This window comes from Ursus maritimus, unplaced genomic scaffold (assembly GCF_017311325.1).
Source record: "Ursus maritimus isolate PB19 unplaced genomic scaffold, ASM1731132v1 scaffold_21, whole genome shotgun sequence".
NCBI lineage: Eukaryota > Metazoa > Chordata > Mammalia > Carnivora > Ursidae > Ursus > Ursus maritimus.
Window position 1 is genome coordinate 47956198 of NW_024424564.1, and position 27913 is coordinate 47984110.

At 59.0% G+C, this 27913-nt stretch overlaps 1 long non-coding RNA gene across 1 annotated transcript; it reads left to right on the forward strand.

The window, feature by feature from the left end:
• The first annotated feature begins 6 nt into the window (after positions 1–6).
• LOC121104435 lies at positions 7–6557 on the forward strand. The gene is made up of 2 exons (XR_005836769.1): positions 7–2186; positions 5136–6557. It is a non-coding gene; the product is annotated as an uncharacterized LOC121104435 (long non-coding RNA).
• The last annotated feature ends 21356 nt before the right edge of the window (positions 6558–27913 follow it).

Here is a 27913-nt window from a genome sequence, read left to right on the forward strand (position 1 = left end):
GGGGGGGGGGGGGGGGGGGGAGCCTCCTTTGTTTTCCCTTCGCCACTACCGAGGAAGGCCACAGGCTGGGGAGCCGGAAAGTTAGCCAGCTTTACCGCTGACAGTGAGGCTCTCCCGGCTTTAGGGAAAAAACAGTCAGGCTGGGGGTGGGGGGGCGCATTTGAAAGGACAGTGGGAAAGAAGGTCTTGGATACCAGGTGCCCTGGGTGAAGAGGGCTTCAGGGACACGCCCCACCTTTACAGACACTTAGGGACGGGGTCAGATGGGCCCGGCGCTGAGAGCGCACGTTGTCCGCCGTCGGTGGGCAGAGGCTGGCGGTGCCGCTCCTGCTGGCAGAAGAGCAGGAGGGCCCAGGGGACTCGCAGCTTGTCGCTGCTGCGGTCGGTGGCAGAGCCGCAGCCAGACCTTTCGATCAGCCTCTGGAGCTGCCCTGGAGCCCTCCACCCCTCCCCCGCTCCCAGGCTCCTGCCCTGCGCAGCCCCAGACACAGCTTTTACCGGGGAGTGCGGCCTCCGGGTGCCTGGACTCTGGGCCGTCCAAGGCCAGTTCCGAGGCTGGGTCACTGCAGTGCAGGAATGCGTCTCCCTGTGGCCGGTGTGGTGCGGACGGGGGCAGGGGGCGGTTCCTGAGGAGAACCAGAGCCTCTGGGCCGTGGGCCCCGACCGCCCTCCGCTGCAAAGCCATCTCTGGTCCGCAGGTGAGCGGATTTAAAGTCTGCCGCAAGGGCTTGCGAACAAAGAGAATTCTCTTCCAAGAATGTCTCTGTGATGCTGTTTGGTCTCTAGAAATAGAATCACTTTTTTACCGCAATAAAGAAAGAGTAATAATAGGTGGTCTTACACATCGGGTGTTAAGAGTGCTGGTCTCGTGTACCCTGCGGAGGCCTGGGGGGCTGGGTGCCTCCTCCTGTCCTCTCAGCCGGCACCAGCTCACCAGGCCGGGGAGCGGCAGAGCTGGGGTGCAAGCCGCAGCCTTCTGATGGGACCGCAGGGCCGGCCCACAGCCCAACGGGAGAGCGCTGGGTGTCCGGCATCCCTCCCTGTCCCCGCACATCTAGAGAGGGGGGCCGTTCTCTCCTGCCACGGGCCGGGTCCTCCAGTGGGCAGCTCTCGCTTTTCCTGACAGGGAACCCGGTTCTTGGTGTGTGAGGAGTGGTGTGGCCAGCAGAGCTTCGGGTCACCAGGACGGTGCCCTCCCCCTGTCACCAGATAGTGGACATTCAGGGAGTTCCTTTGCTTTATTTTGGTTTTGTTTGGGTGGAGGACTTTCTATAAATACTAGCCCACAAATACTGGCCTCTTCCTGCTTTACAGAACTTAACTCGTCCATCTAACAAGGGCATCTGCTTAGGAGCAAAAGCAAAGCTCCGTGTTTGGGTGGTGGCGTCTGAGGCTCCCAGATGCCCCTGCCCTTCTGCTGGGAAGGGGCTCTAGGTCCACCTGCAGAACGGCCTTTCAGGATCTGTCCCCCACCCCTCCTTGGCTGTCCCTCAGGAGGCCCTTAGGAGCACTGCTGGCCCAAGACCTGGAGTCCTGGGGTCAGCCCAGCACCCTGAGGGAGGAGGTGGGGGCACTGAGTGACTGAGGTGCAGGTAAGTGGGCCTGTCCCCTGTCACAAATGGCCCCGTCCAACCCCTAGGCCCCTCGGGCCTCCCCTACCACCTGCTTTGCCCCAGGTATGGGGGGCAGGGCCCTGCCCAGCTGGCTTAGTGTCCCCCGTGCCCCATCCCCGGTGTCATGCAGCAACACTGGGGCCTGCCTCCTGGGGCCAAGAGGGGCCCCGGTTTAGCTTCCTGGTTTCTTTGGTGGATTAAGCCATGAGGCAGAGAGGCCTAGCCGAGGAGTCTGCCTTAGCATCTCAGAAATGGCAGAAGTCAGGACAAGAAGGGAACAGGGCAGCCAGGGAAGCTGCGGACTGCACGCCCACCCTTAGGCACCAGGCAAGCAGACTGTCGACGCGCACCCTGGGCCAAGCCAGCAGGAGCCCCTCTCCAGCCTCTGACCGCCTCCCCACTGCCTCACTGGGGAGAGTGCTCAGCTTCCCGGGGGCTGCGTCAGAACCGGAGAAGCCCACCCACCACCTGCCGCCTGTGTCCACTCGTCCCTCGAAGCCTTCCGGTCCCCTCACAGGATGGGATTCAGTCACCGCCTTGACTGAGGACCTGGCCTGGGTCAGACCAGATGAGGTAGGCCTTCGTGAGCCGCTGTGTCATCCCGGGGCCCACGGCAGCGGGGCGGGTTGCAGGGACATCCGGCCACACCAGGAGTCCCGTGGACACTCGTGAGCCGTCTTCACGAGATTTGCTCTCTCGCATGTCCGGCCTCCATCCGGTCCTCTAATTCTCACACACGGACCCTGCAGCTAAGCTGCACGAGGCTCTTGGCGGGTGTCCCCACCGGCGGTGGCATTGGTAGTGAGACCTGTCGGGGGCCGTTGAGGCCCCTGGAACGTCCTCGGAAAGGACTCTTGACATGACTGACTCCTTCCTGTCGTTCAGGCCTCGGGGCAAATGCTAGAGGGAGGCTTGCCCTGGTCCCACCCAACCGCATCCCGCCCCATCTCCCTGTGAAATCTGCTTCACAGAAACCACCTGACATCTCTTGCTTGTTTATCTGTGTTGTCTGTCCCACCTACTAAGATGTCCCCTCTATGCCGGGGGGACTTTGTCGGCTTTATTCCATTGGGTCCCGGCCCCAGGGTCAGTGCTAGCCACAGAGTAGCCCTCACGTACATGTTAAATGAATGGGTGATGAGCTGTGTGACCTTGGACGAGTTACTTGACCATGCTGAGCCTCCGTTTCTTCATCTTTTCAAAGATTTTATTTATTCATTTGAGAGTGAGAGGACGAGCAGGGGGAAAGGCAGAGGAAGAGGGAGAAGCAGACTCCCCAGTGAGCAGGGAGCCTGATGCGGGGCTCGATCCCAGGACACTGGGATCATGACCTGAGCTGAAGGCAGTGACTTAACCAATGGGGGCACCCAGGTGCCCCCACAACCAACTTCTTAATGAGATTGCCCGACAGGCCTGAGTGCCCATAGCTAGGAGAGGTAAGAATTGCATTGCCCTACAGATGTGTGAATGGACCAGAGCGTGAGCTCAGATTTCTGCCCCTCTCCCCCCACGAACCCCCCACACATACACTCCGAACTCCTGTATACTGAAGGCTCCACCCGGGGCCTCCCATGGGGCAGGTATACTGGCAGCTTCCCCCAGGAACCCAGACGTTGGGGAATGGGTGTGTGCGGCTTGCCTCATCTCGGCCAAAGCCCAGAGGGAGGCGATCCGCTGGGCTCCTAAGCGTTTCTTCCAACAAGGGCATCTTTCATAATTTTTCCTTCTGGGCCCCCTATTTTGAAACCAAACAAGGACGCAGATCACTGCCAATCCAGACAGGCTCGGCATGAGCACGCGCTTTGTTCCCACGCAGAGGTGATGTCAGCCCCGAGCAAAGACAGGCACTTGACATTTCCACGAGCCTGGGCAGCCTCCTCCAGGACAGACAGTGTCTGGCAGCCGGCTCTGAGGAATACGGACACCAGTTCACAGACTCCACTCCTGCCTTCGGGACCCCCAGAGAGATCAGAGGACCCCAGGCCGTGTAGATCGTTGTTTGTACCTTCTTGCCTTTGTTCTCCCAGGTCACCGGGTGGGCTAGGGCAGGGACAGGGTGGGCCTCGGTGCTCCACCCATTTCCTCAAGGCCACAGCCCCAGACCGTCTCCACACCTTGCGTGATCAAGCTCCTATGCTTGTCACCTCAGCAAAGCTGTCCTGTGGTCCAGACAGGGCTGAGCTCAAGAACTTTCCATAGCTCCAGGCTCCAGCTTCCCAGCACCTGCTGTGTTGGAGTCACTCGTGTGCTTGCTCCTTCCTCTCCCCCAGCCATGAGACCCCCCCTGAGCCCCCTCCACCTGAGACTCTCCTCCAGGCATCTCAGGAGCCCGGGGCTAATCCCTGGGCGGAGTTCAAGAAGTCTCAGAGGAACATGGACGGATAGATGAATTGCCTGGAGAAGGGCTTCTGGAACTTTAATGCAGGAAATGTCATTACCTTATAGAAAACTACTCCTATCCCAGCACTCCCAGAGTTTTGGGGGGTTCTAAGAAATCAGGTGTCTCCATTTATTTTGAATATTGAGGTGAATTCTTCAGTCAAATTCGTAATATCAAATGGGTTTTTTTAGTAGAAAAGCAACATTTTTAAAAATATACATTTAGCATTTAAAATGACATTATCAAGTCACTTGCTTTAAGAAGTGCACCACGTCAGCCGTGCGGACCTGTCGAGCTCGGCACACCCCAGGGAACCCAGCGGCGGCCAGGCTGAGGGGCTCAGGAGGCCCTCTTAAGACTCGCCAATTGCTGAGTGCCAACTGGGAACTTTCAAGGCCTTCATTCCCCAGGGGGGCCCTCATTGGCTGCCCTACACACCCAGAACCACTGGGCAGGATTTGTGTCTGAAGGTTTACTGGGTCCTACAGTTAGCCCCCCCGTACAGATGTGGAGATAAAATACAGACAGGTTAGGGAGTCGGGGCAGAGATTTGGGGAGACAGATGTCTGCTCAGGCCCAGAAAGAGCCTCCCAACGGTGTCTGAGGTGGACATGGTCTCGCTGGCTGCCTGTGAGAGGTGAGGAGCTTCCCGTCAGCTCTGGTGTGCGAGGAGAGGCCGTGCCGCCCAGCACCTGAGGGGCTGGGGAGGACCAACCCGCAGGCCCCAGCCTGGCTGCACGTCAGGGCTGTGGGGCGACGAAGACCAGTGTTTACGACAAGGACAGATTCCTTGGCCTCGCCCTTGCCTCGGAAATCAGAACCTCCCGAGGGAGGCCTGTGAGTTTGGGATCTGACGAGACTGGAGGCTCTTGACCGGAGGCCGGGCTGGCCACCCTCTGCCATCCTGCCTCCTCCATGTGGCCTTTCATGATTTGGTGTTTCTGGAAGTCCCGCCTCCGTGTGCCCCTGGACAACCTTGGATGAGGACCAGAAACTCCAGAAACTCTCTGATCCCAGTGTCTTCTCCAAATGGAGGTTTACAGCTCAGCTTTTTGTAAAAACAAAAACCACGACCACTACTGTCTAATGAGTTCTCACTATGTGCCAGGCACATGCCTGACACGCAGTGTCTCCTGTTGCAGTTAACAGCTCAGCAAGGAGTAGATCCCAGAAGCTCCCCCGAGAGAGAAGGAAACCCGGACTTGGGACAAGCAAGCTGCCCAAGATCACGTGGGATCAGGGACTTGAACTCAGGACTCTTCTCTCTGCACCACGATGCTTCCTCATGATTTTCAAAGGCCCTTCCTGGGGTTTGACGGGGAAGTCTCCATGCCAGGTTAACCTGATGGAACATTCTAACACCCCCCAGGGCAGGAGGGAAGCTCTCACACCAAGGGCCCTCTGAGACCTGAGATCGTTCTGGGGTTTTGTCACCCGATCTGACTTGTCCCTTGGGATTGGGGACAAGGGAGGTACTAAGCCTTTCCCAAGCCGTGCCCCTCAGCTGCAGACCCGGCAGGAATCAGCCACAGCCTGTCCTGAGGAGCTCACAGCCCGGGGGTACCCCTGACCAAAACTTGGGGGGCTCCTGGAAGGTTGCCAGGAAGAAGTGGAGCTGCATCTTGAAGAAGGAGCAGGAGTCGCCGGGTGAGGGAGGAGAAGGCAGCCCCTGATGACAACGAGAAAGGCAGGAGCACAGCCTGGGGGGTGGAGGGCCTGTGGGTGGCAGGCAGGGGGGCTGGCGGGGCCATGGGATTCAGGCCATCCTTTCTCCAGAGGCTCGAGGGAGACGGTACACTTTGGTGGGGAGCGACAGGGTGTGTGGGAGGGACCTGAGAGGGCAGTCAGGCGGTGCAGATGGCACAGGTGGCTTACCAGTCCCTTCGGAGGGGACCGGCCCCTCGGACTGAGCCCCAGCAGGACCTGGGAGATGTGCGCACCAGAAGCTTCTATGACTTTGAGGAAGGAGTATGATGCTGACAGGCATTTCAGGCACCAGGAAGAAGCGTTTTCAGACTGTGGGGTGGTTCTGCCACCAGGTCCTTTGGCCCCCACCCCCAAAGGACCCCAGCCCCCAACCTGCACCCTCCTGGAGCCAGATCAGCTCTCCCCAGCCTCTGTGAATGGGCCAGACCCTTCATGCATCTCTTGGCCGATGCTTTCCCTGGTGCCGGGGAGGCCGTTTCCCCAGGGTGAGAACTATTCATTCTTCAGGACGTGGCTGGTATCCGCTCCCTCTCCAGGCATGCCTTCCCCTGCTCACCCTCTCCCGGGGCATCCCTGCCTGGGGGCGGCGGTATGGACCCATGGACACTGGTCTCGGGGTGCCAGCAATCTGCGCAGGGCTGAAGGGAGCAGGACCCAGCTGTCCTGAGGGAAGGAGCGGCACCCCACTCGGAGCGGCCAGGATCTCAAGCAGGTGGTCGACCCTGGGCTGGGGCAAAGCCACGTTGTGACTTTGGTGAGTCTCTTCTACCACAAAATATTAGACATTGTACTTTACAACTGCTGTGGTATCAAGACACATGGATTAATTATTACATAGTAAAGCATTTTCTTTGAACCAAAAGTTAATCTTTCTCTTCTGATTGGAAAGGAAGTAAACAATTTCTGCAGGCCCCTAAGAGTATGGTGGGTCTGAGGCGCTGTCTGCCGTGAAGTGAAATCAGCACAGCCACGTGGGGCCAGCAGGGCTCAGTCACGTTGCCCCCAGTCAGGGGGCCTGCGACTGAGTCCCGTCCCAGGCTTGCTGAACTTCCGAGCACCCCTGGGGGCTCAGAGCCAGGACAAGGGGCAGAGAAGGGCCAGAGACCGGTGGCAAAGGAGACATGGAGATGAAAGGGGAGGATGTCCCCTCCCCCTCCCTGATCCTCATCTCCCGGCCTAGCCCCAGTCTCTATCTCCTTCCCCACCACGTGTTCTTCCCTTTCTTCTCCAGCAACAAAGTGTGCTGGGCAGCAGCCGTGTGCACCTTGGGGGGCTGTGGCTGGGAGGCAAAGACAGAGGAGGTGACCAGAGGTGACGCAGCTGACCTCCTGCCCTGGAGGGGCTCACAGTCTCTGGAGATGACCAACCAGCCCTGAGCTCCGGCCAGACTGAGTCCTGAGACCCAGGCTGAGGGGGGACCCTCCTGGAGCTGGCCTCCGGGAAGCTTCCCCAAAGTGGGGGGCTGGAATATTTCTAAAGGACACAGGCTTCGTGGGACTGCCTGGCTAGTCTTGGCCCGACAGCTTGGCTAAAGATGGCAGATTGAACACATGCACCGAATGTACCCCCTCCCTGAACCCCAGGAAGACTACGGAGAGTGTGTCTTCTTCCTTTTGTTCTAAGGTGTAGACACAAGAACGAGTAAGCAGGACAGAGACCCTATCTGTGCAGGGCTGAAGCCGGGGAATTAAGTGAGTGTAGAGGGGGCTGAGTTCGGGGCTCAGAAGAGCCATGTCCCAAAAGAGCTGGGGCAGGGGGCTGAGCCCCAGCGTGAGGAACCCCACACAGCCAGCAAGGGCTCAGCCCCAGCTGGCAGCCCCAGGTGGGGATATTGGGTGGGGCCAAAAGAAGGAGCAGTCAGACTCCCAAATCCCCTTCCAGAAGGTGACGGCTAGGCAGTCACCCACCCCAACCCCAGTGGAAAGCTGGAATTATGTCTGCTGATGGTTAGCCAGCTGTCCCTGGCCTGGGGGTGGGGCATCGTTCTGAAAACAGGGAGCCAAGTGCCAGGGCTTTCTGAGTGCTGGGGTCTCGGTCCCCTGTCCCCTGTCCTACTCCCAGCGGCAGCCAGGCCTTTACCCCCCAGGCAGAACCCTGAGGGTCCTCTCCAGAGAGTCAGATCCTCCCAAGAATAAAGTCCTAAAAATACTGACATGCTGGGGCGCCTGGGCGGCTTAGTCAGTTGAGCATCTGACTCTTGATATCAGCTCAGGTCAAGATTTCAGGGTTGTGGGATCGACCCTCGCAGAGGGCTCTGAGCTCAGCGGGGAGTCTGCTTGTCCCGTCTGCTTGTCCCGCTCCCTCCGCTCCTCCCGCCCCCGCCTCTCACAAATAAATGAATATAATCTTCAAAACAAAAATACCGACATGGGGCGTCCCCCACAAGTGCCCCACCCTGAGCTCCCTTCAGTGGTGCTCAGGTGTCCATGGTAACGCACCCTGAAGACCCAGGTGACTCCGTAACAACGTGTGTCCGGAACTCTGAGGCATGAGGAAGGCAAATGTTAAAATGACAAAAAGAACCAGCCATGACCATGTGACTCAGCAATTCCAGCCCCAGGAAACGACAACATGGAACCACACAGAAAGTATATGCAAATGTCGGCATTGGCCTCACTCAGGTAGCCAAGGCGGAGACAAGCCAACTGTCCATCCGCGGGGTCGGCAAGCGGCGGTGAACCCACCGGCATGACGGGGTTGTCGGAATGAGGCTCTGACACCAGCCACAACAGGGATGGGCCTTGAGGACGTTGTGCTCGGTGAGAGAAGGCAGACATCAAAGGTCACACAGTGTCTTATTCCCTTTAAATGAAACGTCTGGAATAGGCAAATCCCTAGAGACAGGAAGCACATTAGCGGTTGCCAGGGGCAAGGGGAGGGAGGGTGACGAGTGATTGCTTAATGGGCGTGCTTTTCTGGGGCGATGAGAAACTCGGAATCTAGACGCAGGTGGTGGGGACACAGCGCTGCGAAGGCGCTCAGGCCCCCTTGGAACTGTGCACTTGGAAATGGTTGATTGCATGTTACGCGAACTTCACCTCAATTAAAAATAACCAAGAGAACAGCCAAGTCTTCCGAGCCCTAGGCGGCTCCTCTAGGCTTGGAAAGCACCTGTCTGGATTGACCTGCTAGGTTAAGCATCCGACACAAAACAGGCGAGCCAGAAATGCCATGTTAGATTCGCCGGCGGTCGCATTTTAAAAAGGAAAAAGGAACAAGTGAAATTAATTTTAATGCTATTGTTTCTTGAACCTGGTACAGCCAAAGCGTGATCATTTCAGCATATAATCAACATAAATCCTACAACAAGATCAGTCCTTCAAAGTAAGTCTTTGAAATACAGGTGTATTTCCCCACGCAGGACACCAGAATGCAGCCAGCCCCGGCCCGGAGCTCATGGCTCGTGCTCACCCCACCGGACGGGGATGGGGCAGCTCCAGGGTGTCCCACACCAGAGTCTCGGGACAGAAGCTGCAGAGTATGAGCGTTTAAAATTTCGTGGGTGTTGAATCTGTGAATTAAACATAAATTGACCATAATCCTATTTAGGGTCATCTGAACGATCACTTTAAGAAATAAGTCCATATCAAACATACAATTACAGTGTGATTCAGCGATCGCCTATCTGGGTATACACCCCAAAGAAGTAAGGACAGGAGCTCGAAGAGATAGTAACGTTCACAGCAGCGTTATTCAGAATAGCGAAAAGGTGGAAGCAACCACTCACTGATGCCCACGGAGGAATGAACGAATGGAAAAGCCAAATGTGGTGTATACATACAAGAGGGTGTTATTCGGCCTTAAAACGGAAGGAAATTCAGGGGCAGCGGGCTGGCTCAGCGGGTGGAGCACCAGACTCTTGATCTTGGAGTCGTGGATTTGAGCCCCACGTTAGGAGAGTTTACTTAAGAGAAAATAAAAGCCAGGGAACTCTGACATCGCTACAACGTGCGAACCTTGAGGATGTTAGAGTAAGCGAATAAGCCCAGCACGAAAGGACAAATACTGTAGGGTTCCCTCATACGCAGAACCTGGAGGAGTCAAGTTCACGGAGACAGGAAGTGGAATGGTGGTCGCCGGGGACTCGGGGAGGGGCATGGGGAGTGACAGACGGGACTGTTTCCGTGTGGGAAGACGAACAAGTTCTGGAGACGGGTGTTGGTGCTGGTCGCATAATGACGTAATAACGTACTTGATGCCGCTGAACTTCACCCGCAGAAATGGTTAAAATGGTAAGTTTCATCTTGTGTATATTCTACCACAATTAAAACAGATACATCCCGCCACTGACCCCATGTGTTTGGGGTCGCGTTGACCAGCGTGGTCGAGACTATAGTCACTGGTGGGGAGAGACGGTGCACAGCTGAGGAGACTGCGCGAGAGCGGCTCAGGCGCGCTGACCCAGCCGGGGCCCCAGAGGGTGGGGGACAGGGAGGTGATCAGAGGCGGCTCAGGGAGGAGTGAGAAACCCCCCCTTCAGAACCACCCCATCTGTGCTGAGACCCAGCAGGGTCCTCTCCTGTTGTCAGTTTATTTTTCTTTTTAAGATTTTATTTATTTATTTGACAGAGAGCAGGAGAGCACAAGCAGGGGGAGCAGCAGAGGGGGAGGGAGAAGCAGGCTCCCCCCTGAGCCCAATGCGGGGCTCAATCCAGGACCCTGGGATCATGACCTGAGCCGAAGGCAGTGGCTTCACCAACTGAGCCACGCTGGCGCCCCTGCCCCTCTTCTTTATATTCGGTTCTGTAACTTTCCTTTGGTTTTAATGTCGGAGGCCAACATGAGCGTGGGAGGCTTACACCTGGCTCTGTGTCTATGCATAATGAAGAAACACTGTAATAAAGTGATTGAAGACAACCCCAGGATCCATGAGAAATACTCTCTTTAAAAGAGCGTTCATGCTTTGCCTGGTTTCGAGTCATGCTGTGACTTGGCTTCTAGGTTTGTGTCCCTTGAGGCACGGTCATCTCTGCATCTCCATGGGGCCAGCACCCGGGCCAGTCTCAGAACTGTTTCCTGAGTGAGCGCGTGAGTGTGTGCAAGCATAGAGGAAGGAGGACTTGGTGGGCAGGAGGAGGCAGGGAGCAGGAGAATCAAGGAAGGCTTCCAGGAGGTGGGGGAAGGAGGAGTGGAGTTTGAGGAGTGGAAGATGGGGCGAGGCCGGCATATCTCAGGGCCAAGCACCAGCCCTGGCCCAGAGAACGTCTAGGGAATGAGAGAGGGCCCCAGCCCTGCCCTGCGGCGATGTCATACCTGGGACCCAGCCTGAGCCCAGCCGTCAGGGGTGGTGGGCCAAGGGGACCTCCTTCCCCATCACATACCCCACCAGGGAGTTGGCCCCAAGTCCCTCTTCCTCCCCCACACCTGGACAGTATCACCTCCTCTTCTAGCCCCACCCCACCTGGCCTTGCCTCCGTCACCCCTGGGACTGGCCTCCAGCTGCCCTACTCCACGGCCATTCATTCTTTCAGTAAATATGCCTCGGGTGCCTGATTAGAACTGCATAGATGAGGAACAAAGCTACGGCCCTGCCCAGGGAGAGAGAGCAAACGAGGAAATAGCAAGTATATCATATGACAGCGAGCAGCAACAAGTGCGGAAAACAAAAGAAACCAGGGCAAGGGTCCTTGTGCCACCTTCTCTGGGCCTCGTCCACAATCCAGGCCCCTCCCGGGATGGCTGCCCCGCTTCCGGAGGGCCTGGTTGGGCCTGCTGTGAGCCGCGCACCTCGCCCACCCGGCAGCCTGGGTGAGAAGAGAGCCACGCTTCATGTGGCCACAGGGAAAGGGAGCCTCAGGGAGGGCAAGGGTGATGCAGCTTAGAGGGGTGTTCCTGGGGCGTGGACCCGGGTCTCTGTCCCCACTTGGCAGTCACATACACGGCGTGGCTTCAGAGCCTCAGCATCTCCTGCAGGATGGGCTCAAGGTTATGGGAGAGAACACTGCAGGGATCAGTGGGGCCCAGCATCCCCTGGGGCAGCTGGAAGGGGGCGACCCAGGGAGGGAGGAGTGACTGTCATCCCGGCCTGATGGAGAAGCAGCCTAATCCCGGCTCCAGCACCGGACACCCAAATCTCCCAGGCGTTTGCCAACACGAAGGTAGGAGGCCTGGCCTGTGCCCACCTCCCTGTGGGCCAGGAGTCCAGGTAACAGACGGCCCCTCTATGGCCTCAGGGTCTGCCAGGTGACCCTCGGTGCTGCCTCCTGCCCACGGGGCCCAGTGCCTGTAGGACTAGAGGTGGAGGGGACAGACAAGGCTGCTTCATCGATTGCAGAATCTCCCTGCTCTGAGCTGAGTGCTGGAGGAAATGGGGCAGGAAAGCAGGAGATCTGGGACGCCTGGGTGGCTCAGTCGATTAAACGTCTGCCTTGGGCTCAGGTCGTGATTTCAGGGTCCTGGGATGGAGCCCGGGGTCGGGCTTCCTGCTCACTGGGGAGTCTGCTTCTCCCTCTCCCTCTGCCCTCCTCCCCCCCCGGCTCGTGCTCTCTCTCTCAAATAAATAAATAAAATCTGGAAGGAAGGAAGGAAGGAAGGAAGGAAGGAAGGAAGGAAGGAAAGAAGGAAGAAAGAAGGAAAGAAAGAAAAAAAGGAAGAGGAAAGAAAGAAAAGAAAAGAAAAGAAAAGAAAAGAAAAGAAAAGAAAAGAAAAGAAAAGAAAAGAAAAGAAAGAAAAGCAAGCAGGCGGTCTGAAGTTCAGGGCTGGCTCCATACGGGCCAGCTCCTGGTCCTCCAAACCTCCCCGTGCCTCAGTTCCACTTCTATGAAGTGGAGCTGGTCCTTCCCATGGTGGTTGGAGGAACAGATCACGGTGGGGAACCTGTCCTCTGTGGGTATGAGTGGGTTTTTTTTTTAAGATTTTATTTATTTATTTGACAGAGAGGCAGCAAGAGAGGGAACACAAGCAGGGGGAGTGGGAGAGGGAGAAGCAGGCTCCCTGCTGAGCAGGGAGCCTGATGCAGGGCTCGATCTCAGGACCCTGGGATCATGACCCGAGCCGAAGGCAGACGCTTAACTACTGAGCCACCCAGGCGCCCCTATGAGTGGTTTTAAAGTTGGTGATGATCTTGGTGGCAGTGGAGAAGTGGCCCCTGGAAATGGGGGGTGGGTCGCCGGGGCCATGTCACATCCTCCCTTAAGCCCCAGAGAAGCCATATTTCCTCTGTGCCGCTGAGAACGTGATCAGGAAGCAGCTCTGGGGGCCTGGGGGCGGGGCCTAGCAGGATGGGATTCCAGGCTCCATCCATCGCTCTCCTGCTGTGTGGCGTGGGCAGGTCACTACCGTCTCTGGGCCTCGGCTTCCTCTTTGGGGTCTGGTGATGAAGATAGCTCAGGCACCCGGGCCCCCTAGGGGCTAGCCTGAGAACCCAGTTGCTTTGACCCACCCACCCTCCTGGGGCGAATGACAGAATCTGCTTAGGCAGCCCTGGCACCCACCCAGTCACCTTCCTGTGCAGAGATGACCAACAAGATAAAGCGAGGCCAGCGTGTGGGGACACGGCTTCCAGGAGACGGCAAGCAGTGAGCAGCGCGTCTGTCACAGGCAACAGGAAGGAGGGATGGGGGATGGGCAGGGCAAAGCTGGGCACACAGGTTGATGTGCCCCCTCCCCCACTGGGGACAGACCATCTATGGACAGCAGTGGTGGTGGCTCCGGGGTGGTCTTCGGGGGGTCCTGGTAACCCCCCATCTCTATCAGCCCCAAGTAGACCGGCTCACTATAGAGGGCAGTTTAAGAAACATGCCTTCCAGGGGCGCCTGGCTGGCTCAGTGGGTAGAGCATGCGACCCTTGATCTCAGGGTCATGAGTTCGAGCCCCACGTGGTGCCTAGAGCTTACTTAAAAAAAAAAAATACATGCCTTCCTTAAGATCACCCAACCCTGCACGAGCCCTTGGTCCCACAGTCCCCTGGGGGTGGACCGCATGCCCCACTTTCTGGCAGTTTCTCCATAGGAGAGCCAGAAACAGGCTGGTGGGAGAAGGGGAAGAGCCCAGGGAGAAGGGGGGCGGCTGTGGGTTGGGTGGTGCTCTGCTCTGGGCTGGTGGGCTCCCAGGACCCTGGGTTCTGTGGACTTGCAGAGCCCGTCCACACCTTGCCTCACGAAGGTGACCCCGGGGGGGGACAGGTGGGCAGCAGGGGTTTGGTGGCGTGCGCCGCCCCTCGGCCTCGGCTGGTGGCCGCCACTGACTCATCTGTATCTGTCCCAGAGCAGGAAGGACCAAGGTGGGGTGGAAGGAGGACAGGTGTGGAGCCTCCAGGGCCAGGGTGGGTCACCTGGTGTCTCCAGGTCCCTGGAGATTTCGGCCCCCTGGGGAGGGGTCTGCTTGATTCAGTCCTCGAACACTCGTCTACTCAAAAGACCCCAACTCCAGGCACCCGATGACTCCCCTGAGATGGGGGAGAAGAATGGCCTTCTGTGCCGGCCACACTCCATCCACCTCGGTGGAAAGCAGTAGGACCGGTCACAGCACCATCAGGATGAGGCCATCATTCTGCGGGGCAGGGCTGTTGGCGCAGGGGCCCTCCGGGGAGCCAGAGGGGCCAGGCCTCCACTCCTTGCTCACGTGTCTCAGGCACGACCTCTGGGGCCATGCCGTGGTCTCTTCTCCACACTCATTCCCTCTGCACCCCGCCCCCGTTCCCTGAGTGTCGGTATCCCTGCTCGGGGAGACCAAGTCCCAGTGTTCCTTGCCCAGAGCACCAGCGGAAGCAGGACTTGAACCTGGTCTGGCATGTTGCCTGACCCTAAGATTGCAGAAACAAGATTTCATGACTTAAGTGTCATCAGTTAACTGTTGCAGAGTCGTAGGGGGAGCCCCACCAGCCTCCCTCACGTGCCTGGGACTGCAGCAGGCCTGGCTCGGCAGCCAGGGGCGGGCAGGGCCTCTCTCCTCCCTTCATGGTTTCTAGGGCTTCTTCGGCGTGGCCTTTCTCTAGTGAGGTCCTCTTACTTCCTTATGTGGCTCTGGCTTAAAGCTGGAGGAAATGGATGCTATCAAGCCTTCAAAGGCCTAGGCCTGGAGTCTCTCGGTCACTTCCAAGTCATCCTTTCGGTCAACGGACATCACACACAGGCTACCCAGACACCAGGGGAGGCAAGACGGTGGACCGCGTGGCTGAGTTAAGGGGTGGGAGGCATTGTTGGCAGCATTCCTCCACCCAAGGATCCTGTCCTCAAAGTGGGCCTCTGCCTGCTGTCAGACCGCTGAGTTGACGGTGACCCGTGGGGACGCAGAAGAGGGAGGGCCCAGGAAGCTCCAGGGCCTGGATGCAGGGGGACGAGAAGGCAATGCTGGCCCTGCCCAGGCCCAGGGGGCCCAAAGGCCCCAGAGCCCTCTCTCTACAGGCCTCTGGGTCTTTCCCTCCCTGGCCCTAGCTGCCCTGCTCCCCAGCACCCGCCCCAGGGTAAGGCGGCTGAGCCCCAGGGGGGAATGAGGCCGGGCCTGCTCACCTTGTTGGTGACAACACCCGACAGGCCCTGCCTGCCGTGGCCCTTGCCTTCCGCCCGCCCTGCCCTGGGCCTTCCTGATGCGGAGAAACTTCCTCCCAGCCCCACCCCAGCCTCACGGGTTCTGAAAAAATGTGGGCTCTGGATAGCAAGGTTCACTGGCTGGAGCGGAGGAGGCCATGCAAATCCTTGCCTCACCTCCGCCCTCCGCCCTCCGAAGTCCTCAGGAACGGCACCGTGGCCGCCCAGCGCCGGCTCTGGAGTTCAGTCCTTGCCCTGCCACTCCTGAGCTCTGTGATCTTGGGAAAGTTCCTTACCTCTCTGTGCCTCAGTTTCCTCATCTGAGAAATGGGAAAAGAGAAAGGCAGGCGTGACCACTCTGCCACTCTGCGCGGGCTGTGCTCCAAGCACTTTCCATCCAGCAGCTCAGACAACCCTCCTGACAGCCCCGGGGGCCGGGGTGCGCACCTCTCCTAGTTCACTTTACAGCTAAGGAGTTGAAGGCACAGAGAGGTCAAGGACTTGCCTCGGGTCACAGAGTTAATCCCCATTCCAGAGCCCACACTCTCTCCACCCCCCAGTGCCTGCTCCCCACTTCCTAATTCCTTTTCCTAATCATTATGGTAAAATACACGTCACGCGAACTTGACCCTGCGCAGTTCCGTGGCGCGCGCAGTTCCAGCCCTCTCCAGAGCTCTTCGTCTTCTCCAACTGAAACCATACCCTTTATTTGTTTTTTAAAAGGTTTTATTTGTTGATTTATGTTAGAGAGAGAAAAAGAGAGAGAGCACGAGTGGGGGGCAGAGGCAGAGGGAGGGAGAAGCAGACTCCCTGCTGAGCAGGGAGCCCAATGTGGGACTTGATCCCACGACCCTGAGATCATGACTTGAGCGGAAATCAGAAGTCGGACACTCAACGGACTGAGCCACCCAGGTGCCCCAGAAACTGTACCCTTTAAACAATCATTCCCCATTCCCCGGCCGTCACCGTTCTTCCTGTCTCCATGAACTTGACTCCTCTAGGTACCTCGTGTAAGTGGAGTCATGCGCTATTTGTCCTTTTGTGACTGGCTCCTTTCGCTTTGTGTTACATCTTCGAGGTTCGCCCGTGTGGCGGCACGTGGCAGCATTTCCTTTCTTGCGAAGGCTGAATAATATTCTGATGTATGGACCGTTCACCCTTGGGCTGGTGGACTCTTGGGCTGCTTCCACCTTCTGGCTATTGTGAATAAAGATGCTATGAACATGCGTGCATCAGTATTTGTTCAAGACCCTGCTTTCAGTTTTGGGGTGTATGGACCCAGAAGTGGAATTGCTTTATCATATGATAGATACGTCTATGTCTTATTTTTTGAGGAACTGCCATACTGTTTTCCCCAGCAGCTGCACCCTTGTACCTTCCCTTTGGCAAGTCACAAGGGATCCTGATTCCTTCTTGTACCCCAGGGGAGCTCCAAGCCCTAGGGAGCCCTGGCAGCCCTGGTGGGTGCCTGGCAGGGCTGGAGGTGGTCCAGCAGCTCCTGGGGGGCATGCAGGGCAGGGCAGTGGTGCTGGGAATTCTGGTGGGCACCGAGACAGCCTGGCCCGCGGCATCCCCTCCCATGGACACTGAACTCTGGCCTCTGTCCCTGGGCTCTGCCCTTTCCCATCCCCACTCTGCCAGGACAGGCCACCCTGGGGCAGGAGGGATGAAAGGGTCCAGTGCAGGGCACTTGTCTGCATTGGCAGGCTTAAGGCCATAGGACGGTCAGACCCCCGGGGCAGGAGGCTCCCTGCGCAGCTGGGCCCCACCCTGACCTGCTGTGTGCCCTCCACCATCCCCCATCCGAATATCCCCTTTCCCTGGCATGGGTGACCTCTTCCCCTCCCAGGAGTGGCACGCCTTGTGGGGACAAGTTCAGAGAATTGGCTTTGTGACCTGGGAGAGGCACCCATCTACTCCGAGGAATTCCCAAGGCCAAGCCCCTCATTGTACAAGTGACTCAGTGAGTCAAGGGGTGTGGACTGTTCTAGAACCCTGGCTCCTAACTCCCACCCCAGCTTTCTCCACAGCCTGCCCATGCCACCAGCACCCCCCCAGAAGGTATAAAGCCAGCAGGCCCTACAAAGTCTGGACTCACTGAAGATCCTTGTCCCAAGCTGAGCATGGGTACTCTGCCCTCCAGAGAAGGAACCAGAAGCAGGGTGTCTCTTCTGCACAGGCCCCAGCCCTGGCAGGGCCTCTTCGCATCGTGGGGCCCCAACCTCTGTGGCCCCAGCCCAGGCTAGAGGCAGGGGTCAAACATGCTGAAGGATGGCAGTGCCAAGCCTAGGCAAGTGGTCTGGGCCTCAGGGCCTTGGGCCGTGTGCACAGCCATGGTTGAAGGCCATGATTACGGGTCTTGTGCTAGTAGCCAGCTTCTTATGGCCCTGGGCAGACCCCAGCCGCTCTCTGATCCCTGTGTTCTCACTGGTGCCATGGACTAGCCTGGAACTCCATGGCCTTGGAGGGAGTCTCCCAGCAGCCAGTTTCTGGGCACTGAGCGCCTGTGAGCAGAGCGGTATGTGGTAATAATGGCACTCACTATGTCCTAAGCACTGAACACGTCTGAACTCACTCATCCCTGACAATAATCCCACCCGGGAGATACCCTTCCTCTTCTCCTGATTCCAAAGGAGAACTGGAGGCACAGAGAGATGAAAATGGCCCCAAGCAACAATGATAGTGGAACTCAAGCCCTGCTGTCTTTATCCGCGTTCTAATCCACAGTCTTACACCGCCACGTGGCTGAGCTGTCCGTAAACCAGAACTTTCTGAGCACCTGAGCCTCTCCAAGCAGCGAGTGCAGCCGCTCACAGGAAGTGTGCAAGGGCGGCTAGTCAGCCCCACCACAAAAGCCAGTTGCATAAACTGGGGGGCAGGCCGTTAGGGGCCGCGGAAGGCCTTCTGTGTGTCTGTGCTAGTCAGGCCACAGCGAGGGGCGGACGGGGAGAAAGGGAGTGCAGCGGACATGGAAAGGTCTGGAATGTCTGTCACAGGAAGAGTCACTCAAGAACCTGCGAGGAGTGGTGGAGTGACTCCCCCCAAATTTCTGCAGGCCCGCGGTGCCAATGGAGACACTGGCTTGCTCTGACCCATTCCAGGCGGCACGATCCAGGATCTCTCGCAGCAGAAGCTGTCCCAAGGTCCGTGTGCACCAGACGCTGCAGGAGATGCCCTTGGGGCCCCACCCAGGTTACGGGTGAGGCTCAATCCGCCACCTCGGGTACTTCCCACAGCCTCAGGCCTCGACAGTAGCTGGGTTTTGCTGGTGGACCTCTCTCTTCCTCCAGTTCCGTCCAACAGCCGGGTTGCAGCCACACAGCCTTGACCCTGACCGAGGCTCCCGGCAGCACCCTGTTGTTCAGATTTCTGGCTGTCAGAAGGACAAGACAACCTGCTGACCCGAGGCGCCTCCCAGACCCCTAGTGCGGTCAAGGGCTCAGCTCAGCTGCGGGGTGGATGGAAGCTCGCTGAAGGTTCCCAGGAGCCAAAGCTGCTGTAGGATGGACAGGCCGTGACTCAGCATTGCTCTGCTCGTGCCTCACGTCTGTTGATGGCGTTTCAAGGCCCCTTTGCAAAGGCAGGTGCAACGGGGCGCTGGGAGGCAGGAGGAGGGTTCTGGGTGGGCCGTGCTTTGCCCTGCCCTCCCTGTGGTGGCCCTGTGGAATGTTCTCCTGTGAGGTTGTGGGGAGTGCCCAGCGGAGCTTGTGGGCGTAGAGGCGTGTTCTGTGTGCGTGCACGGGGAGTGTGTCTGTGGGTCTGTGTATACGAGGCTACGGGTGCCTGTGTGTGAGAAAAGGGGAGGGAGTCTCCCAGTGGGTGCTGTCGCCAGCAGATGGGGGCCTGCCCCATGCACGTGGGGGGTGTGCACACGCCTGTGGGTGTGGGTGTGTCTACATGTCTCCCCTGGTGTGACCCAGCCCCGAGCCTCGCTCCAGCAGGCCACCGTCCTGGGCTGGCCGCAGGCTGCAGTGGGGGGCACTTGCCCAGCTTTCACCTGTGTCCTTGGAGCTTGTGGGAGTCCTAAGTCTGAATTACTCCCTACACACACACACACACACACACACACACACACACACCCCCGTCTCTATTTTCTAGCTGTGACCCGTCCCTTCCCCACCCATTCTCATCCTGGATGCCCTTTCCCCTGTCTTGTGCTATTTCTAAATCTGCCCCAACCTCTGAGGCCTGGCCGAGGCTGCCTCTCTGGCTCATCCACTGGTCTGGGTTCCCCTGGGGGCAGGGGAGAGTTTGGTTCCTCTCTCCTGCTGCAGCCCGGAGCCTGGAGCTTGGCATACAGTAGGTGCCCAGTCAGTGAGTGGCTGTAACACCGCCCCGCCATGTGCTCGCCTTCCTCTCTCTCTCCGTGGGGTTGGCTGTGGTGAGGGAGATCTGGCAGAGGGGATCTGGCGCCTGACAGCGCGAGCACTGGCTCTGGGGTCCAGGTCCTGGCTCTGCCTCCGAGCCATTGAGTGGGCTGTGTCGTTTCCTCACGGGGAAGGAGGAGGGCTTGCAGACAGAGCAGCCTCCGGAGTTTCTAGGAGAGGTTGCCAGGGCCCAGCCAAATGTGCAGCTCATGGTACCAAGGGCGACTGGTGTCCTGGGTCACATCCATTTGCAACTACGCAGCGGTCCTGGCCCTGAAAGGAAGGATGTTTCAGTCTCAAGGTCTCCCCTGCCTGGAAGGCCGGTGCTGTGCTCTCTGGGTTCCCGCCTCTCTAACACCCCCCACAGTAGACACTACCCATGCGGGCCAGGTGGTCTGAGGCTTATGTGACAGTATTTATTGAACACTTTCTGTGCGCTGGCCTGTGCCAGGTGCTGGGGTGACAGGACAGACAGATCCGTGCCCTGGTAGGGGTTATGTTCTTGGGGGGCAGTGGGGAGAAAAGCAAAAGAACAAGAAACGTAGGAAGTTACCTTACATGCTAGATGGTCGGAAGTGCCACGGAGAAAGGAGGGCAGACAAAGGGATCAGGGAGTTGTACCCAAGGGCGTGCTTGGGGAGGCCCTGCATTTGCACTGAGACTGGAAAAAGGAAGAGCCCCATGGTTACCTGGGGGGAAGAGAGGTCCAGATGGAGGAAACAGCCAGCACACAGCAGGCCGATAGCACAAGGACAGCGTGGAGGGAGAGGGCCAGGGAGGCACCGACCTAGACCGGGCAGGGACTTATACACCCCCCAAGGCACTCTGACCTCACTGGGGCTGAGATGGGAGCCACAGCGTGATTGAAGCAGAGGAGGGAGGTGATGGGATTTGTGCCTTCCAGGGTCACACTGACCGCTCTGGGAGGGGAGCAGAAGCAGGAACAGGTGTGGCGAGGCTACTGCAAGGACAGAGCCCAGAACCGCGGAGGGCTGACTGGAGTCCCCACTGAGGGAGGAACACCAAAGAATTGTGCAGGAGAGCCTGGCAGTCCCTTACCCGGGTCCTGAACCCTTTGAGAATCCAATAACAAGTGCAGACCCTCTCCCAAGAACCATGCATGTGTGCGCACACACGTTCACACAAGCAAGTGCACGATCCCATCCACGAGTACATAGGCTAACACCCTTGTTTATACGTGTGACACGTGCCATGCGACGGGGAATCTCAGGAGATTCCTGGCCCCCCGCTCCGTCTAATCCATCCCCTCTACTTGACGCGTGTGGAAACTGAGGCTTGTAGAGAGATGAATTGTCCAAGGTCACCCAGGCAGCGGGACCTGGCCCATACAAACCTGGAGCCATCAGGGACCCCTGCCTTAGAGCCCTCTGTCTCCCAGCGCTGAGCGAGGCGCTAGGGCAAACCCCATCACTCCTTGTGCCAACGAGGCCAGGCTGAGAGGCTGGGATCCTGAGCGCTTCCTGTCTGGTATCCTGGCCTCCTTGTGGGGCCTTTCTGGAAGCACTTTGGCACAGGATGAGATGGGGTTTGCCCTGGAGGCTGGGATGGATGAAATGAGTACTTAGAGATGGGCTGACAGGGTGGGAAGGGCACTGCAGGCACAGTCCAGGGGCAGCAAAGGCCTTGAGGTAGGAACTCCCCAAATGGGGCATGAGCCAGCCCTCTGGGAACCAGAAGTCACAGTGGCCTCTGGGGGGAGGACACACCTGGGTTGGGTCTTGAAGGATGAGTAGAAGATTTGCCAGAGTTTCTGGGCAGAAAGACTAAGATATGCCGAGGTGCAGGGCGGGAAAGGTTGGAGAAAGGGCAAACATTTCGGCAAGCATTTCTGAGGGCTGCCTGCGGTGTGCTTCTGGGAAGGGCTCATTCATGAATGAGTGGAGGGAATGCAGGTGGGGGAGGGCAGGACAGGCTGCCAGGTCTGGTGACCTCATCCAGCAGGTGAGAGACAAGGGAACCAGAGCCCTGCTGGCAGGCCACATGCGGTCAGGCAGCCACCCTCGAGCCCATTCTGCAGGTGAAGACACCAAAGGCTTGGAGCCAGCTCACCCTGCCTACGGCAGCGCCGTGCTCCCTGCTTGCCAGGAGCCTTGGCAGGGCTGGTGCTTGGCCCTCGGCAGGGGTCAGGGACTCCTCGCCTCGGGGACCCAGGGCCAGGAAAGAGATGACCCAGGGAGGGAGGAACGGGGCTCCCATGGGCCAGGCAGCAGCTGCGGGAAGGGATAACAGACCTAGCAATTGTTCACGGAGCCAAATCAGCCCCACGTGAAAGAGAGCTTGCTGGGCTGTAAGGTGACGCCTCCTGGGGCTGGCTAATCTTGTATCGGGGCTGCTTTCAGCTTCCAGGCTCTCATAGCTTCCTCGTCAGGCAGTGCGGCCCTAGAGGAGGGGGTGGGGAAAGAGGGCCACCTACCACGCCCCTCAGCCTCCCCCACATCCTCTCTGGCAGAGAGGACAAGAAGTGAGTCAGGAGGGAGAGGTGGGAGGTGGGTGATTATTATGGGCGGTGATTATTCCTATTTTACAGAAGAGGAAACTGAGGCTTAGGGACTTGAAATCATTGGGACACGCAGGGGAGCTGGATTAATCAGTCACGCCAGTGTCCCGCTTCTCCACCTGCCGAGCACCTGCTGTGCCAGACTTCTGTCACTGCTGGAGAAGAAAGAGCGTTGTCTCTGTGGTGGGCTCCCCGTGTTGGGAGGGCGGAAGGGGGGGGCCCGGTGTGCAGGCTCTGCCTGAGGCCCGTTGTGCGTGTGACTGAGCAAGTCCCTAGTCATCTCTGTCGGGCTGGGAGGGCGGGCTGGACGGGCACACAGCCCCCACCCCTCGCTGAGATTGCCGGAGGGCAGACGGAGGCTGACTTTGGTATGGCCCTACCAAGGCTGACTCCCTTGTGGCCTCGCAAGAAGCTTGGAATCTAGAAAGGTCAGGAGAACAAAGACCTGAGCAGTGGGGGGAGGGTGGAGCACAGTAAGCGGGCCCCCAGAGTTTGCCTGCTAGCTGCAGGCAGGGCAATCCCACACTTGCCCCTCTACCCAGCTGCCCTGGCGGCTGCCTTAGCCCTGCGTGGAACTCAGAGCACCCACATGTGGGTGTGGGTCTATCCCCACACATGAGGGATACAGGATACAGCTCCCTGAAGCAGGGCCTTGGGAACACAGCTTTCCTCAAGGGGCCATTTTCAGACAGGTTGAAATGAACAATCGCTGTGTTTTTGAATGACGGGTAACATGACTCAAATGGCATTAATAATTTTTTTTTCATGGCCAATATTTATTGGGTGTCTCCCCCCGGACCCAGCTAAGGGTGCTCAGGAGACAGTGGCCCTGCGGTCACCGTGCCGGCTAAGACAGCCTGGCTGGTAGCCCTGAGGGGGGCACCTTATGGACAGGGACCCATTTCACCCTCTGGGGTGCTTGAGGAGGGAGGCTTTCTTATCCCCATTTCACAGATGAGGAGACTGAGGGGTAAGCCACTTGCATGAAGACCCAGACCCAAGCCAGATCTCTCTGGTTCCTGAACCCAGTTACCCCTGAACGGTGGGACCCTCCCCACAGATCCTTACTTTTCAGTCCATACCACAGGCAGGGCCTGGAGGCTCAAGGACAAGAGAAAACATCAGTTTCACACCTTATTTTAAAAAACCAAAAGGGAGACAAGCTATAAACGTAATGGTTTGGTTTTTAGGTCACAACAAAATGGCTTCACATCAGATGAACTGCATCCAAAAAAAAAAGGTCATGAAGGAAAGTGGGTGCCCGTGGCTGGGGCTGGGAGCTTCCTTTCCCCTGGACATCTTTCAATAATTTTCAGATTTGTGCTGTGTGTTGCTATTATCTGCTCACCCAAATCAATTAAAAATTTTCAAGGGACAAAAACGCGTATTTGTGGCTCAGGCCTTGATCCGGACTTTGTTGGCTCATAGCCTTGGGAGCCAGAGCTCATCACGGGAAGAGAGAGTACACACTGGGTGAGAGATGAATGCTACTGGCTGCTCCCTGTGAGCACCCCAGCACAGAGAATGAATGAGAGAGTCCCGCAAACCCAGGTTTGAGTCCAGGCTCCAGGGCCTCCCAGTCTTGTTACCTTGGGCACCCTTTGATGGGAGTGGTGAAAATGGAGGGATACGATTTCGTTCCCAGTTTGGTGCTCATGGGCCAGCTTTGAGGTTTCCAAGATGCCCAGAGCAAGCCAGACCTGAAACAGTGCCTCTCTCATGAGCCAAGGGATGCCCAAGTTGGTGCAGGAGAAGCCAGGGGAGGAAGGGCAGATTCTCCCGGGGAAGTCAGGGTCCAGGAAAGTGTCTCTGTCTCTGGGTTGGCCCTTTCCAGATGACAAGAGTCCCCAGGCAGAGAGGCACAGGGAGAGGCAGGAGAGACGGAGGTGAGCCTGTGTGAGCAGGAGTGAGGGTTCCCCTGGGAACCTTTTCCGCAATGGAAAGAAAAGGGCAGAGAGTCAGCTGGAAGAGCAGGTAGGTAGGGAAGAGGACGCTGACATTTTGGGGTAGAATAGATGGGATTTGCAGGGAATGACAGATACCTGAGGCAAGTGAGTCATGAGGATGTTACTAAGGGTACAGGGTTGTGCTTAGAGTGATACCAGCTGGGAATGATTTTTTCATTTTCAAATAATTAGGAAAAGCAAAAAAAATAAGGTTTCACACACAGGAAAATTACATAAAATTCGCACTTTAGTGTCCCTACTTTAGTGTCCCTAAATAAAGTTTTATTGGAACAGAGCCATGCTCGTTCCTTCACATACTGTCTGTGGAGGATTTTCTGCTGCAGGGGCAGAATTGAGTGGTTGAGACAGAAACCCTACAGGCAGCAGAGCCTAACATATTGACTAGCTGGCCCTTACACAAAACAGTCTGCCTACTCTAGGCTTAGAGGGAGTCTCCATGGAAAGGAGGGCTGAGGGTGAGGCTGGAGAAGAGACAAAGCCAGGTCACCAGGGCCTCCTGCCCTGCCCAGGCACTGAGCTTAAGCTGAGGGCAAGTGGGAGCCATTGAGGAGGGGGGCGGGAGTGACCAGCTCAGATGAACGTTGGAAGAAGGGTCACTGACTTCTTGGCAAAGAGAAATGAAGGTGGGCAGGGGGCACCTAGAGCAGGAAGCCCAGCCCGAGGCAGCTCCAAAGGCCGAGCAAAGGCCAGTAGGCCTCCTCCTTGAGGACATTTGCTGGGACCTAGCGGTGAGGCGTCTCGCTGCCCTCCCCACGCACCTTCGCCTATAGTTCAGAGCCGAGCTCACTGTATACCCAGGGTGCCCCGCAGCCGGGGCGGAAGTGACTGCCTCACCCGGGAGTCCCCGAGCGGAAGGAACTGCCAGAAGGGCGGGAAGCACGTGGAGGCCACCTCAGAGCCCCAAGCAAGGTCAGGAGGAGCCAGGGTATGAAGTGGTGGGCGCTCGGAGAACCACTGGTGGCCAGATGGCAGGAGAGGAGGCTCAAGAGGTAGGCAGGGCGTGGACCTTGGGGCTTTGAGCGCCTGCTGAAGGGCGTGGGGGAGGGGAGGTTTCCGCCCAGATGCCCCAGGATCGGAGTCACTGGAGCGGGCCTGGGGGGAGAGCGCACAGTGGCTCTGGGCTTATACATACATGTACGTGTACGGGAGGGGGCCGGAAGGATACAGGCAGACAAAGGCCCGTGGCCCCCAGGTCGGTATACACTGGCCACCTACGCAGACACACAGACCGGTGGAGACTCGGTCAAAGGCCTAGTAGCGCTGTGCCGGCACCACAACAGAAGACCAGGCCTCCACACAGGATCCTAGATGCGTGGACGCATAAGCACAGCGGTCCAGAGTCACGCACGCACACGAGCCCTAGGAGCCCCTCCACATGGTCTCAGATACGTGCACACAATCACGGTCCAGGTACACGCGGGCACAGCCGCCGGATTCACACACACAACATAACGCAGATGTGCACGCCCAGACCCTCCCGGGAACTGTAGGTCACACAGCCCCATGCACACTGTAAAACACAGACGCACACGTCCACGCACGCACAGAACCGGCCACGCAGACCCATGCACACACCAGACAGACACACACACTCTGACCCGCCCCGCCTCCCATCGCACACAACAACCGCCCAGGACGCACCGGGCCGTGGGCCGGCGCACGCACGGTCACAGGCAGGGGCGCGCACACACACACATTTGATCGCACACGCGGGAGGCGCGGAGCCGCGGCGGCCCGAGACTGCGGCCCGAGGCGCCCCCGGCCCGGCGCGGCGCGGCGAGCGGAGCGCGGCTGGCGGCGGAGGGGAGGGGGCTCCGGTGGGGGTGGGGCGGGGGCCGGAGCCGCCGAGCCGGGCGGGAGCGGGCACCTCTGCGCGCCGCGCTCGGGCCTTCGCGCCTGCACCCCCGCACGGGGGGGCCCTCCCGGGCCTGTCCGCTTCGCGCCGGGCCCTTCAGCCGCGGCCCCGGGGAGCGCCAGGAATGGCCGCGCCAGCCGTCGGAGTCGGAGGTGGGGCGGGGATCGGGGCCGGGCTGGGGCCGCGCCGCCCGCGATGCCGGGCGCCCGCCGCAGCCGCCGCCGGAGCCCGGGATGGGGCGAGAGGCTGCGGCGGACGCCAGCATCTCCCCGCCGGGGGCCCCGGGGGCCGCGGAGCCGCCGCCGCCGCTGCTACCGCTGCTGCTGAGACCCAGCGGGCGATGGGTGAGTTGACCCTGGCGTCCCGGGGGCCCGCGCCGCAGCCCCGCCATCCCCGCACTCCCGGCCCTCCGCCTCCATCTCCGCGCCGCCGCCTCCGCGCTCGCGGCGCCCCCAGTCACTGCTCCCACGGCCCCCTCCCTGAGCGTGACCCTAGGGGCGGGGGCGGGAGCACGGGGGCCGGGGGGGCCGAGATGGGGGGCGGGATGCCGGGGCGGCTACTCCGCGCCGGCGCCCCCTCCCCCAACCCGGCTGCTCCGCGGAGCTTTCCCCGGCCCCGGAGGGCAAAGCCTCATCCCTGCGATCCCCTCCCCCGGCCTGGGCGGGGGGCGTCCCCGAGGCGTGGGGCTCGAGCGGCGCTTTGTGAGCTGTGCACCCCCCCTCCCCTCCGCCAAACCTCCGGCGCGGCGAGGGGCTGGGGGTGGGAGGCCTCCGCGCCCGCCTTCCCCACCCCCCCGACCCAGGGCTGCGGCGGCGGAGGCCCAGGCGCGGTCCGGGAGCAGGGCGGGTGCGGGGGCTGGGACTGGCTGCTCGTGGCGACCAGGCAGAGGGGAGTGGGAAGAGCACCCCCGGTTCTTTGTGGGGGGGGCTCCCGCTCTTTTCACTGCACTGCCCAGGGCGGGGGAGGGAACCTGGTTGGGGGAGGGCGCTATAAATATCTGCAAATAGTGAGTTCTGGAACCGGGGGTGGGGAGGGGAGCGCGCTTGGGTGTAAGTGGGAATGGTGCTGCCTGAGCTGGGGTGCTGTGAGAAGCAGAGATGGGTCTCAGCCAGCCCCGGTGGCCTGAGGTCAGGTGACTCTGCCAGCTCGGGAAGACTCCCTATAAGGGGTGTGGGCAGGAATACTATCCCAGAGAGACCCCTCCATGGTCCCCCATGAAACTGGCACTGCCCCCATCCCCGATGGTACTCCTTCTCACTCCTAGGACACCAGTCCAGATCTGCCCCGATGGGGAGTCGCAGGCACTGGCGCCTCACGTCCTGGGGCAGTTACTAAAGACCCAGGCAGGGGGCCTCCGAGAGCTGAGGAGATAGGCCCAGGGTCCTCTGGAAGTTTGAAAGAGGTGCTGTCAGCCCAAGGAGGGGAGAGAACTTGCTGGAAGAGTTGGCTTGCTCAGGAGAGGAGGAAAGGGCGCTCTAGGTAGGGGGAATGGCAGGAGCCGCAGCTCGGAGATGGGAGTGCCTGGTGTGCGTGGAGAGCTGGAGGGCGCTGCTGGGCTAGCTGGGTGAGGTGAAGAGGGGAGTGCCCAAGCTGAAGGGAAGGAGGGCCGGTGAGGTGAGGTGGCAGGCCCTACCAGGGAGCTGGCGCTGGCTCCTGAGGATGGTGGGGAGCGGATGGGGCTGGGAGTGCTGCCATCTGGCTCGGCACCCCGTCCTGAGTCTGCCCGGTTCCCCTGGTGCGGTCACGGCTGCCTGACCCACATCTGGGCTCCCTCTTACTGTGGTGGCTGGGCCGCCGCAAGCCAGTCCGCTTTCTGAGGCTCAGTTTCCACATCTGTCAAATGGGGAGAGTCCACCATGGGATTGTGGAGAGGTGTGAATGAGGTGGTGAGTTTAGGGTGCCCAGCGCCTGAGGAGTAGTGGGGAAGTCCCCTGTCTGCTGTGTCAGGATTATTACCTGGAAACCAGGGACACTGATGCATGCCGGTGGTGAGAAGGATCGGGTGAGGGCCGGATGTGACGGGGGGGGGGGGGGGGGGG